The following is a 14923-nucleotide window of genomic DNA, read 5'->3' as shown; positions in this document are numbered from 1 at the left end:
TTCCGACGGCAGCGATTTTGGAAATTTGTTTTTTTTATCGGATTCCTGAAATCCACGGTACCCTCGTGAAATGATCGTACGGAAAAAACCCCACTTCTTCACTACCTCGGAGATTCTATGTCCCATAACTCGTGCGCCGACTGTATCACCAACTTCCAACTCTCTTAAATCTCGATAATATGTCATTGTAGCAGTAGTAACCGTTCTACGGAACAATTGCACCAGATCACTGTTGTCTTATGTAGGCGTTGCCGAACGCAGCACCGTATTCTGCCTGTTTACATACATCTGTATTTGACTGGCAGGCCTGTGCCAGTTTCTTTGTTGCTTCAGTGTATAATATATAAGATTGACTCTACAATTGTAGATCACCCACGTTAAACAGTCTCGTCATAGAATTTAAGCGTAGGCAGTTGCGGACTCACATATGAGCCGACTGGCAACAGGCCTAGGGGCAGCACGTCAAGGGGGACGGCATTGTTTCCTCTGTACTCATTTTAACCTTTTACGTTTTAAAATAATTGCGCTTACAAACAAAAAAATTTTAATATTGTTAGACAACTTGCTAGTTTCAATAATCCTTAAGAAACAAATACGACAATACAAAGCTTGGAAATAAACATAAACTACTGACCACTAAAATTGCTACACCAAGAAGAAATGCAGACGATAAATTAGTATCCATTGCACAAATATATTATAGTAGAACTGACATGTGATTACATTTTCACGCAATTTGGGTGCATAGATCCTGAGAAATCAATATCCAAAACAACCACCTCTGCCCGTAATAACGGCCTTGATACGCCTGGGCATTGAGTCAAACAGAGCTTGGATGGCGTGTACAGGTACAGCTGCCCATGCAGCTTCAACACGATACCACAGTTCATCAAGAGTAGTGACTGGCGTATTGTGACGAGCCAGTTGCTCGGCCACCATTGACCAGACGTTTTCAATTGGTGAGAGATCTGGAGAATGTTCTGGCCAGGGCAGCAGTCGAACATTTTCTGTATCCAGAAAGGCCCGTACAGGACCTGCCACATACGGTCGTGCATTATCCTGCTCCAATGCAGGGTTTCGCAGAGATAGAATGAAGAATAGAGACACGGGTCGTAACACATCGAAATGTAACGTCCACCGTTCAAAGTGCCGTCAATGCGAATAAGAGGTGACCGTGATGTGTAACCAAATGCACCCCATACCATCAGGTTCGTCGTTGAGTACACCATCGCTGGCCCTCTTGTCTGTGATGCAGCGTCTAGGGTAACCGCAGCCATGGTCTCCGAGCTGCTAGTCCATGCTGCTGCAAACGTCGTCGAACTGTTCGTGAAGATGGTTGTTGTCTTTCAAACGTCTCCGTCCGTTGACTCTGGGATCGAGACGTGGCTGCACGATCCGTTACAGCCATGCGGATAAGATGTCTGTCATATCGACTGCATGTGATACGAGGCCGTTGGGTTCCAGCACGGCGTTCCGTATTACCCTCCTGAAGCCACCGATTCCATATTCTGCTAACAGTTAATGGATCTCGACCAACGCGAGCTACAGAGTCGCGATACGATAAACCGCAATCGCGGTAGGCTACAATCCGACCTTTATCAAAGTCAGAAACGTGATGGTACGCATTTCTCCTAGTTACACGAGGCATCAGAACAACGTTTCACCAGGCAACGCCTTCCAACTGCTGTTTGTGTATGAGAAATCGGTGGGAAACTTTCCTCGTGTCAGGACGTGGTAGGTGTCGTCAGCGGTACCAATCTTGTGTGAGTGCTCTGAAAAGCTAATCATTTGCATATCACAGCATCTTCTTCCTGTCGGTTAAATTTCGCGTCTGTAGCACGTCGTCTTCGTGGTGTAGCAATTTTAATGGCCAGTAGTGTAGTTTACTTGGCGACTGAATAAAAATTTAACATTCTGTCTGTCAGCTTCATGATTGTTCAAAATATTTAGAAGTAAGCTGTCAGGACGACAATCTACAATACAATGTTTGAAACGCTATTATTCCAAGGTTGTTGTCGGTGTCTACTTAACCCTACCCTATTTTCCCCGTGAAAATACCGGGAGCCCGGAAAAGTTGTGATAAACTAATCAGTAAGTTATTAAATACTGTAATATGCGTGGGCCTCAGTACAGAAAACCCGACTCTACTTACATTTCTAGTAGAGATTACGGGGAAGTATCAAGTTAGCCCTATATTACTATAATTAATGTGAAAGCTCTGTGGTCTTCAATATCTGAGCTCTGATTTAATGACACCCGTTTAACAGAACATGTTGATATTGGGAATGTTTTACATTTTTAAACACATGTTTATACGAAAAGAAGTTAAGAAAATATCTAATAATGTTTGAAATACACTTCACAACAGTTTAAAAAAATTATTTATTTATTTACTTAGTTACATTTTTTGGCGAAAAAAATGTATTTTACTGCAAACTTTTAAATGGTGAATCAACTTTGCATGGTTTTCTATTATACTCCTATAGCATCGGTACACCATGTAAATTGTTCGGAGGTAATGCCGCGATTGCTACTAATGGTATTGCAGATTGGCAAAATATTTCTAATATTTTATCTCACCATGAAAATTCACTTGAACACAAAAATTCTGAGTTGTCACTCTACACAAGAAAAAAGTCATTTGGAACAATACATAACCTTTTCGAGTCAATGAGAGACAAAAAATGCACTGGCGTAGTGTGCTGAAGAGGGCGTTTGGAGTAATTAAGAAGCTAACAAGTCGTGGACTTCCCCTACGTGGACATGTTGAAAGATTCTGTTCATCACATAATGGTCAATTTATGATGTCTCTTGAACTTATAGCTGAGTTTTAACCTTTTCCCGCAGAGCACATTGAGCGATATGAAAATCCAGGGCAGGGCCATACAACTTATCTTTATTCAATAATCTGTGATGAAATAATAGAGCTTCTTTCTGAACGAATAAAAAGAATTATCATAAGTGAAATAAAACAGGCCAAATATTTCTCTACAATAGTAGATTTTACTGCGGACATTTCACATATGGATAAATTATCTTTCATTTCAAGAAATGTGAACGAGAATGGTAAACCTGTTGAGCGGTTCCTTCAGTTTTAACCAACCAAGGACACACTTAGTTGAGGCCGTACTAAAAGTCCTGTCTACAAATTCCATTGATATTACTGACTGTAGAGGCCAGTCATATAACAACGCAAGCAATATGTCAGGAACCTACAGTGGTTTTCACGCACGCATTAAAGAACGAAATTCGAAAGCTCATTGTGTACCTTGTGCAGCTCATTCTTTGAATTTAGTCTTAACTAGTATTGCAAGCTGTTATTGGGTAGCATGTTCATTTTTTAATCAAAACCTTTGTAATTTTTTTCTCTGCTTCTACACAGCGCTAGGATCATCTTCTTTCTCTCATGAGACCAGGAAGCAAAACGGTAAAAAGTTTATCAAAACCACTTTGTTTAGCAAGAGAGGAAGCGTGTTTAAGTCTATATGAAAACTGGGAGGACGTTATTAATGCCCTCACACATGTTGCCAATAACACATTTGAAAGAGCACTTGAGCAAAATGAGGCTTCAGGTTTACTGAATCAACTCAGTTGACTACACACAGTATACATGATGACAGTTTGGAGGGACACACTCTAGAGATTTGATAGTGTAAATCTGAAATGGCAAAGTGTAAATATTGATGCTAAAATAGTGCATGAATTATATGAATCAGTTGTAGGATTTATTGCATCTATTCGTGAAACGTTCGACTGTCATGAAAATAAACCCATGGAGATTGTGACTGATATAGACTATGAATGCACCTATAAAAGATCAAGAAAACGCAAACTTCATGATGACGAAGAAGCAGACTTTGAAGAAGTTTATGCTGACTGGAAGGGAAAAATTTAGAGTTGAAACATTTCTCCCAGTACTCGACAACTTGCACGCCGAATTAGTGAGGAGGAAGGAAAACTATAAGACACTGTTGGACTCCACAGTTTTCAGTAACCGTAAGAACAGTTCACCTGACGATACTGCCGAACATGCAGCAGAACTCCAAGCGTCATAGGACACAGATTTAGAGCCTTCCTTTCCTAGTGAATGTGTACATTTCGCGGAAGTTTTGAAATCGTCTCAGATTAGTGCTATAACAGTCGAAATGTGTAAATTTTTACGAAAAGAGAGGTTACAGACCGTGTATCCGTATGTTGACATTGATCTTAGAACATTTCTATGTATGGCATTTACAAATTGTTCAGCACAACGCTCGTTTTCGGCTCTTAAAAGACTGATATCGTATCTAAGTTCTACGTTGTCTGAGGAGAGATTGAATGCTTCGTCCATTCTTCACATTGAAGCCGACCTCCTAACTGATAACCCTCTGAACTATGAAAATATGATCAGCAAGTTTTCTGCCGTCAGAGCCTACGCAAACTTTGCTGGCAGGTGAGTTTGTTTATTTATTCATATTAGTTTTAAAAATGTAAGATAATAACGTAATTTTTTATTATAAGTTATAGCACATTCATTGGATTTACAAACTACATATTACGTGTTAATTTTACAATTGCCGATGGCAGTACGCGGAACTGAACCTCGTTTATGTGCAGACGTGACGGCAGGTGCCCGACAGTACTAAACAATACCTGAATGACCCAGGCCCCTCGGCGCCGTATACTCGAGTCATACTGATACTGTAGTATGTTACAACTGATGCGTATTCTTGGCGCCCGCTGAAATGTGTAGTTATGTTATCGCGGAAATATACGTTACGGGAGAGTACGCTCCCATGAAAAAGTGTTAATAAATAAAGTAGTTCAGGTCTATCGATAAATAAGTAAAATATTTGCTAATACGGTTAGAAAGAGCTATGGTGAGAGCAGTAGCTACAGTACAAAACTGTTCAGCCCTTACATGGATTAAAGGTATTGTGTACACTTATTATGTAGCATCTAGCTACACAGATCCTAATGCTTTACACGTTAACTGTTAGATTATAAAACAAATTTGATTTTTCCACACTAGCCTGTAAAATTATGTAATAGTAATTCTAGTTCTGTGTTTGTTCGTCTGTATTTTGTTATTAGTTCGTGCACCGAAATCTCTATTTCATTTTCATTTCTTACGCTGTCTTATAGATTAACGTATTAATACCGCACGTGTTTCTTTTATCCGCTACTCATGCAAGTTATTAGATCTTAAAACGACAGTTTAATTTTAATTTTTAACTCATATCTGTAAAAGTACGTATTAACTTCAATGTGTAGCACGTTCGCTTCAATTATTAGATTGTAAGACAACTATTTTTATTTTCATTTTCAACGTTTTCGTGTAAAAGAACATATTAAAAGTGAAAAATCCGTTGTCTCCTACATGCTCTGCTGAATTTTTAGGCCATGAAAGAAAACTTATTTTCCTTGTGTTCGTTTCTGTTGTCATTCGACACAAGAATGTGTTAACACAAGGCAGTTTTAAGTCTGTTTCATCCGATGCCCTACACCAACTGCAGTTCAGGACCATATTTCATTTTGATTCAGCCCGACTAGACCGCTGACGCGTCCTTCAGAACAACGAATAGCACAGTACGAAAAAATCTCACAGCGCTCCCACCCAAAACGTCAACTGTGAAGTGATCGAGTAATAATTATTATTTAAAATGTGTTTTTTTGGGGGGAAGGCGGATATAATATGGTATATTTAAATCCGCCATTGAGAGTAGGTGTCCCTGTATTATCAAAGGTGGCTGGTTCCGTTAAAGAAGGTGTATAATGTAGTTTCGTGAGGTAGAATACTTCCGCTGTGTGTAGATTAACAGTGTATAGCATATTCGACAAAACGATGACAGTGAATTGTGAAAGAAAAGGCCTCCCTTATTTTAATGCAGCACTTCTGTGGTAGTCAGTGAAACTTATTACAGCTGTATGCAGATGGACTGTAGTTATTGGTCTACCTGTACACTAGTAGACGAACAGCAAGAGGCGATTCCGAGCCAATGCTAGCACAAGTGCCGGAGTCACAGGACACTGCATTGGTGTGTGCCGTTGATATTGGAATTGTACGAAAGATACACTACTGACCATTAAAATTGCTGCACCAAGAAGCAATGCAGACGATAAACGGGTATTCATTCGACAAATATATTACAGGTATACTGGAACTGACATGTTTTTACATTTCTGCCGAAAGCTGTGGCCGTGCGATTCTAGGCGCTTCAGTCTGGAACCACGAGACCTCTACGGTAGCAGGTTCGAGTCCTGCCTCGGGCATGGATGTGTGCGATGTCCATAGGTTTGTTAGGTTTAAGTAGTTCTGAGTTCTAGCGGACTGATGACCACAGATGTTAAGTCCCATAGTGCTCAGAGCCATTTGAACCATTTTTGATTACATATTCACGCAATTTGGGGGCATAGATCCTGAGAAATCAGTACCCAGAACAATCACCTCTGGCCGCAATAACGCCCTTGTTACGCCTGGGCATTGAGTCAAACAAAGCCTGGATGGCTTGTACAGGAACAGCTTCAACACTATACCACAGTTCATCAAAAGTAGTGACTGGCGTATTGTGACGAGCCAGTTGCTCGGCCACCATTGACCAGACGTTTTCAGTTGGTGAGAATGTGCTGGCCAGGGCAGCAGTCGAACATTTTCTGCATCCAGAAAGGCCCGTACAGGACCTGCAACATGTGGTCGTGCACTATCCTACTGAACTGTACGGTTTCGCAGGGATAGGATGAAGGGTAGAGCCACGGGTCGTAACACATCTGAAATGTAACGTCCACTGTTCAAACTGCCGTCAATGCGAACAAGAGGTGACCGAGACGTGTAACCAATGGCACCCCACACCATCACGCCGGGTGATACGCCAGTATAGCGATGACGAATACACGCTTCCATTGTGCGTTCACCGCGGTGTCGTCAAACACGGATGCGACCATCATGATGGTGTAAACAGAACCTGGATTCATCCGAAAAAATGACGTTTTGCCATTGGTGCACCCAGGTTCGTCATTGAGTACACCATCGCAGGCGGTCCTGTCTGTGATGCAGCGTCAAGGGTAACCGCAGTCATGGTCTCCGAGCTGATAGTCCATGCTGCTGCAAACGTCGTCGAACTGTTCGTGCAGATGGTTGTTCTCTTGCAAACGACCCATCTGTTGACTCAGGGATCGAGACGTAGCTGCACGTTCGGTTACAGCCATGCGAATAAGATGCCTGTCATCTCGACTGCTAGTGATAGGGGGCCGTTGGGGTACAGCACGGCGTTCCGTATTACCTTCCTGAACCCACCGATTCCATATTCTGCTAACAGTCATTAGATCTCGACTTAGGAGAGCAGCATTGTCGCGATACGAAAAACCGCAATCGCTATAGGCTACAATCCGACCTTTATCAAAGTCAGAAACGTGATGGTACGCATTTCTCCTCCTTAGACGAGGCATCGCAACAACGTTTCACCAGGCAACGCCGGTCAACTGCTGTTTGTATATGAGGAATCGGTGGAAACTTTCCTCATGTCAGCACGTTGCAGGTGTAGCCACCGGCCCCAACCTTGTGTGAATGCTCTGGAAAGCTAATCATTTGCATATCACAGCATCTTCTTCCTGTCGGCTAAACTGTAGCACGTCATCTTCGTGGTGTAGCAATTTTAATGGCCAGTATTGTATTCGCCAAAGAGTTTTCATATATGCTTCATAAGTGTGAACTGATTCAGCGCTGGGAATAAGGAGATGATTTCAAGACGAAGTCCTGCTAATCGGACTGAGATTCATGGACTAATAAATGAATTTCAGAAAAACGGAAGTGCTCTTGATAGGAAACAAAGACGGCTACGTACAGTACTCATAGAAGAAGCTTTGGATAAAATTGGGCGTGCTCTGGAAAGGTTTCCTAGAAAACCAGTTTAGCGTCTTTATCATCACTTGGGTGTTTTCTACGGCTGTGTTCAAACGACTATAAGGATACTGCAGATAAGCTCTATAACATAACCGCAGGGAATGAACTTAAACAGAGTAAACATGCAAAAAAAGGGTGCAGTTTTGTGAATGTATTTGTACCAGGGCGCATGACGGAGAAATTTACTGTCACCTAACTTTTTCTTCGGACGAATCACAGTTCCACCTAAGTGGATACGTTATTTCACAAAATAACCATTATTGTCTTTCTGAAAAGCCTAATGTAGTACCTGAACCCCCCTCCCTTGGTCAAAAAGAAGGAGCGTGATACGCTATTAGCGATTAGAGAATAATAGGCCCTTCTTTTTCCAGTAAACAGTTAGCAATTAAAGATAAATAAAAAGCGTTTTGTGGCCTTTTTTCACTAATTAACTGAGAGATGACGTGCTTTTGCTACCTTTCAACAGGACTCTGCGACGGCACATATTTCCTACTTCTCATTACAGTAAAACTATTGGCATGTTTCAAGGAAGGGTTAGCACAACGTATGGTCTTCTCTTCCCCCTGCCCCCACCCCCTCACTGATTTAATACCCTGCGATTGTTATATCAGCCGAAGGCCTTGCCGCAGTGGATACACCGGTTCCCGTCAGATCACCGAAGTTAAGCGCTTTCGGGCTGGGTTAGCACTTGGATGGGTAACCATCTGGTCTGCCCAGCGCTGTTGGCAATCGGGATGCAATCATCCCTTGTGAGGCAAATTGAGGAGTTAGTTGACTGAGAAGTAGCAGACAGTGGGTCGTAAGGTGTCAGATAAATCCAACACCTTCCATGAAAACCGTGATATGATGGCAAATCTAGCAATATGTCACATAGCTCAGAATAAATCCTGACATTAAATAAACCAAAGTAATACGATCAACAAGTGAGCAAATGGAATACCACAGACTAACACAAGAACGTCTAAATGCATGTCATACCTTCCCAACGTGAAACAGACGCCGAGAGCAGAGTCGTGTAAGCTAGAAGGCTCTACGATAAGGGACGGACACCCACATCGCCGGCCGATCGTCAAGATCAGCCCCCATCCCATGTTAAAAGACAGAGCCCTCCAGAAGAACAGTACAGATCTTACGATAACACTAAAAGGTCCACCCAGCTGCAAGTTTTAGAGTGAAACTATACGCGTCTATGTTACGTAGCAAACATTAAAAAACATTGCCCCACCACGAAGAGTATAACGTGTCTCATTCGATAGATAGAATTTTTGTAGGCGGAGCTTAAGGTTAACATTGAGACGCTGACTGGTCAGTTGAAAACACAGCTAGATACCTTTTTCTTAAACTAACTTCGGTGAACTGTAGTAAAGAGAAGTTCGAGAGAATTGCTACCGAGACGGCGAGGTGTGGAGCTGCCAGCCGCCCCTGACGCTGCCTAACCACCGACAAGGTAATGAACGCATGTGATGCTGCAAAAGAGCCCATAAGGCTTCACTCAGAACTGCAGAAGTCTCATCTGTTACATCCCCTTTTTACGTAATACTAGTGTTGATCGTCAGTTAAACTTTGTGGTATTCACATTTGCTACTTGAAGTTAAAATCTGAAACGCAATGATTGTTCTATTATATAATTATTGAGAAGCCACATCTACCACTGTAATTTACGACAAGTTAAATAAGTAATTAAATATAGTTGATGGTCACTGTAGACCATTTTTGGTAGTTTTTTCTTTTATTAAACTTAATTTAAACCTAGATTATAGATGTGATTTGGCATAGGTCATCCTTCGATCCATTATAGAAGTTGGAAGCCCATTCAGGGAATATTCGTTCACATTTTTGTTGAACGCAGTTGGTTTTTATCATCCTGTATTAAAATATTTCCTTTTATCAATAGTACAATTTATAAACAATGTTTTCTGAGTAGCATAAAAATTACAGTGGTAAACTTAACTGCTTTATCGACGTTATTTTACCAGCTAACTAAAAATAGGAAAGCCTTGAATCCCTTCCACTAAATTTAGTTAGTATTAAGATTCTTTTACAGGGATTGCAGTGGAGCTGACGCTGAAATCATTAAGTATTTGATTATATCGTCGCTTGTATCACTGAACTCTTCTAAACTCTGGTCTCCTTACCAGCAATAGGGTCCCAGGTTCAAACTAGTCAATTCCCTAAAAAACACGCTCAGAGCGTCGTTGCGCGAAAGGGGTAGGGAGACACGACTTAGAACAAACAGACATTGCGCAAAATCTTAGAAGGTGGCAGCACAATGCACCTAATATGAAAACCGTATGTTTTTGAGGGTGTCCAGATACTTTCGATCACATAGTGCACATTCCAAGCAGAGCTGTCATTGATTGACGTTTGGTGGAACGCCAGAGCATCAAAGATATCATAGGCGCTTTCAGAATTTCTACGGATACTTGGCAGTGACTAAGGCACGGTGAGTCGTCGGGTGAGGCGTCAGTCATCATCGCATCTAGGTCGGGCAAACCTGTCCGACGTCCCACGTGCCGGTTGCCACACAGAGCTGTGGCTCCTGTAGTGTTGTAACGTGTGAACACTTCATTCGAGATGATCGACTGATCCCAGTCAGTCACCTCGCCAAACAAGTGGACACTCTGTAGGTAGCGCTGGTTGTATCTTGCACCATTTGGGATACAAAGAGGTGCGTGTCCGCTGGATACCTCATAGCCTGAGAGAAGAACATGAGTAACAGCAAAAACGTACCTGTGCGGAAATGTTTGCTTGTCACAAGGATGAATTTTTGTCGAGTGTCGTCACACTCAATGAACCATGTGTTCATCACCTCGAACCGAAAACAAAACGGCACTCCATTTAGTGGCGTCACACAATCTATCCTCCAAAGGCAAAGCTCGGAGTCGCACCCTCTCACGATAAAGTTATGGCGGCGGTCTTCTGGGACCCTGTAGGGGTTGTACTGTTTGATGTCCCTCGTCATGGTTCAACTTCAACTCTTTCGCCGGCAAAAAAATGCAAACCAACGTCTGCTTCTCCATGAGTACCAACAGCATTGTAAATAAAGGGGCAAAAACAAGGGACTGTTCCTTGCGCTTATCAACAAGCATTACTAATTACCATTAATTAACAGTATTTCAAAGCGCTATTGTTTTTATTTTACTTGCGTTTCGTTACTTGAATTTCTGCGTTCTATTTTATGTCATTCATTTCCACACTGTAACGATTTTTTCTCCCACCTGTGGCACACTACTGGCCATTAAAATTGCTACACCAAGAAGAAATGCAGATGACAAACGGCTATTCATTGGACAAATATATAATGCTAGAACTGACATGTGATTACATTTTCACGCAATTTGGGTGCACAGATCCTGAGAAATCAGTACGCAGAACAACCACCTCTGGCAGCAATAACGGCCTTGATACGCCTGGTCATTGAGTCAAACAGAGCTTGGGTAGTGTGTACAAGTACAGCTGCCCATGCAGCTTCAGCACGATACCACAGTTCATCAAGAGTAGTGACTGGCGTATTGTGACGAGCCAGTTGCTCGGCCACCATTGACCAGACGTTTCCAATTGGTGAGAGATCTGGAGAATTCGCTGGCCAGGGCAGCAGTCGAACATTTTCTGTATCCAGAAAGACCCGTACAGGACCTGCAACATACGGTCCGTGCATTATCCTGATGAAATGTAGGTTTTCGCAAGGACTGAATGAAACATAGACCCACGGGTCGTAACATATCTGAAATTTAACGTCCACTGTTCAGAGTGCCGTCAGCGAGAACAAGAGGTGACCGAGACGTGTAACCAGTGGCACCCCACACCATTACGCCGGGTGATGCGCCAGTACGGCGATGACGAATACACGATTCCAATATGCGTTCACCGCGATGTCGCCAAACACGGATGCGACCACCATGATGCTGTAAACATAACATGGATTTAAACGAAAAAATTACGTTTTGCCATTCGTGAACCCAGGTTCGTCGTTGAGTACATCATTGCAGGCGCTCCTGTCTGTGGATCAGCGTCTAGGGTAACCGCAGCCATGGTCTCCGAGCTGATAGTCCATGCTGCTGCAAACGTCTTCGAACTGTTCGTGCAGATGGTTGTTGCCTTCCAAATGTCCCCATCTGTTGACTCAGGTATCGAGACGTGGCTGCTCGATCCGTTACAGCCGTGGAGATAAGATGCCTGTCGTCTGGACTGCTAATGATGCGAGCCCGTTGGGATACAGCACGGCGTTCCGTATTGCCCTCCTGAACCCACCGATTCCACATTCTGCTAACAGTCATTGGATATCGACCAACGCGAACAGCAATGTCGCGATACGACAAACCGTAATCCGACCTTTATGTGAGTCGGAAACGTGATGGTACGCATTTCTCCTCCTTACACGAGGCATCACAACAACGTTTCACCAGGCAAGACCGGTCAACTGCTGTTTGTGTATGAGAAATCGGTTGCAAACTTTCCTCATGTCAGCACGTTGTAGGTGTCGCAACCGGCGCCAACCTTGTGTGAATGCTCTGATAAGCTAATCATTTACATATCACAGCATCTCCTTCCTGTCGATTAAATTTCGCGTCTGTAGCACGTCATCTTCGTGGTGTAGCAATTTTATATACATAATGCACAGATGCTAAAAGTCCTCAGACTACTCGAAAAACACTTTGTTTGCACATTTTACAGACACATTTTTATTCTTTGCATCTATTTCTGAAGATTTTTGTGTAAGATTTCTGAAAGGCTGACCTAGTGCTATACAAGTATGCTTTGGTAGATGACAGCATTCGTACATACAAGTTTTTTTCATAAGGTTCTCAGAATGTACACTGATTGTGTAACTGTGTAGGAAATTGTATATATTTTTTTAATAATGCCACTATTAGTAAAACATTCCTCCGCAAGACTCAACTATTTTGTTGCAAAGTTAGCATTCTTCAATAGAAAAAAAGAAAAAAACACACTGCTCACTATTGAAGGATGTATTCTAATGACATCCTCTGAATCAATTTTCACTTCGTATTCCAACCAGTCTTCGATTTCGTGTAGTTTGGTTAGGGCGTAATTACGATCAAACGATAATTTTGTAAGACGTGTATGTTTCTATTGTCTATTGTCAAACCATAATTTATAAAAGATGTTTCAATTTTATTGATAGAATTAAGCAGGAATAATTAATATTTGTCATGTTGGAAATAATTGTGGTAGCAGTGAATGTCTGCACCAAAGTATTGTTGGCAGGAGAGACCGCACATTGATGTAATTTGAAAAAGGGAGGGAGAGAGAGCGTATGGATACATTTTAAGAGAAGAGGGCGAAGGACCGCACATTGATACATTTTGTAATGGTAGCAGGTATTGTCTGCACCAGAAAGCATTGTTGGCGGGAGAGACCGCACTTTAGCGTTTGTAGGAAGTCAGTAATATGCGAGAAGTGAAGCGAGTCGGTAGTAGGTCTGAAGCGAGAGGTTGAGAGGAGCGATATGCCTCCAGCCACTAGCTATCATTTACAAGAGATTATAAACGCATGTACAGAGACATCAGCTAACTATTATCATAAGAGGAACTAATATTACTGAATTATTTGTTTGAGAAACTCAAGACTACTGAAGGTATGATTGCGCAACGCTAGTTGTAAGATTGTTGTAAAAAGTAAGCCCCATTTCAACGTTTGTAAAATCATTTCATTACCAACAGTAAATATTTGATGCGTTTTCCGAATAAAATTAATTTTGCCAGTAATATTGCATTACTGATTATAATCCATCCCAAAAACCATCAACCTAAAATTTTGCAAAATTTTGTTGTTGTCAAGAAAAAGTTTAACTATGAATTACGTAACTTCAGTCAAATTAATTAAAGAATAACGTCAGCTTTGCTATTAAAGAATAACGTCAGCTTTGGTAATACATCCAGCCACTTATTATGACAGCCCACCAGCAGCTAATAGAGTATAGTAAAACAGAGTAAGTATATTCATGTCGCAGTTCGATGTAGCAGTCAGATGGCGATACAGTAACAGTAAAAAAAGGTAAGGAACAGTTTTGGGTTATTGCAGGTAACGACAGAGGGCCACGACGACGACACATTGTATGTTTCGTCGAAATAATCAGAAAATTACTTTTAATAAGCAGCATTTTAATTTGTATGCGAAGATTGAGAAAGAGAATTAATTACAAAGGGAAGATTTCATTTGTTATTATTAAGCAAGAGATTGAAATCCTAAGAAGGTTTCATAGGTTATTGTAGAAGGGAAGGTTGCGTAAGAAAAGAGATATAGAGGATAAGGGAAGGTTTCAATAAAGTATCTTTTCTGTTCAAGTGGGGCATCACGGTATCATACTTCAAATTTCAATAAGCGCAGAATTTCTGCAACGCTGCAAGAAGCACTGCCACTTACCACACCGAAGCACAGCAGATCGTGGCGCACAAGACTCAGCACACACCCTCACAGCACGGCTGACGCGGCGAGACTAAGCTGTTCTGAGCTGTCTGCGGAATTGTTTCTGGAAGTATTTGTTATTACTGGTGGGTAGACTCTGAAGCGAATTATTTTCGATGTTCAATCAGACTCATAACTTTAGACGAGGTCCAAAATGTGGTTAAAAAAAGGAAAAAAAAAGAGACACAATTGGACGCGAACACGCAACAATAAGTTGAGAATGCACAACGATTACCGCTAGATCAGGGACTCACACAACACGACAACATCTCGGAAGTAGACAACACTTCCTCCTGTAACTTCCGCATCTTACAGTGTTGCCTGATTGTGCAGATGTCAGGGGCGGTCTGTTTTATTGGCCACCATAAGTGAACGACTCAGCTTAGTCTCTACGTCTGCCGACCAACGTTCAGTTTTTATGTCTAAGACTGTACATGTACAAAATATCATAAATGATTTATTCAAGAGAAAGAAAGAGCTTCACAATTTTAACAAATCAGTGACACGCTGGCACACCTCTGAGCTTTATGCAAGCAGTTATTCGGCTTGGTACTGATTGATGGAGTTGTTGGATGAAACGATATCGTGCAAAATTCTGTACAAATGGAACTTCAG

At 41.8% G+C, this 14923-nt stretch overlaps 1 protein-coding gene and 1 pseudogene across 2 annotated transcripts in view; one reads left to right on the top strand and one right to left on the bottom strand.

The window, feature by feature from the left end:
- Positions 1-14923, bottom strand: part of LOC126284492 (keratin-associated protein 16-1-like) — a 306103-nt gene that overhangs the window by 131124 nt on the left and 160056 nt on the right. The window lies entirely within an intron of this gene.
- LOC126285549 (5S ribosomal RNA) lies at positions 8490-8607 on the top strand (annotated as a pseudogene).

Source organism: Schistocerca gregaria, chromosome 8, assembly GCF_023897955.1.
Source record: "Schistocerca gregaria isolate iqSchGreg1 chromosome 8, iqSchGreg1.2, whole genome shotgun sequence".
Classification (NCBI taxonomy): Eukaryota; Metazoa; Arthropoda; class Insecta; order Orthoptera; family Acrididae; genus Schistocerca; species Schistocerca gregaria.
Note: the sequence above shows the minus strand (reverse complement) of the source record. Positions and strands in the feature narration are given on the sequence as shown.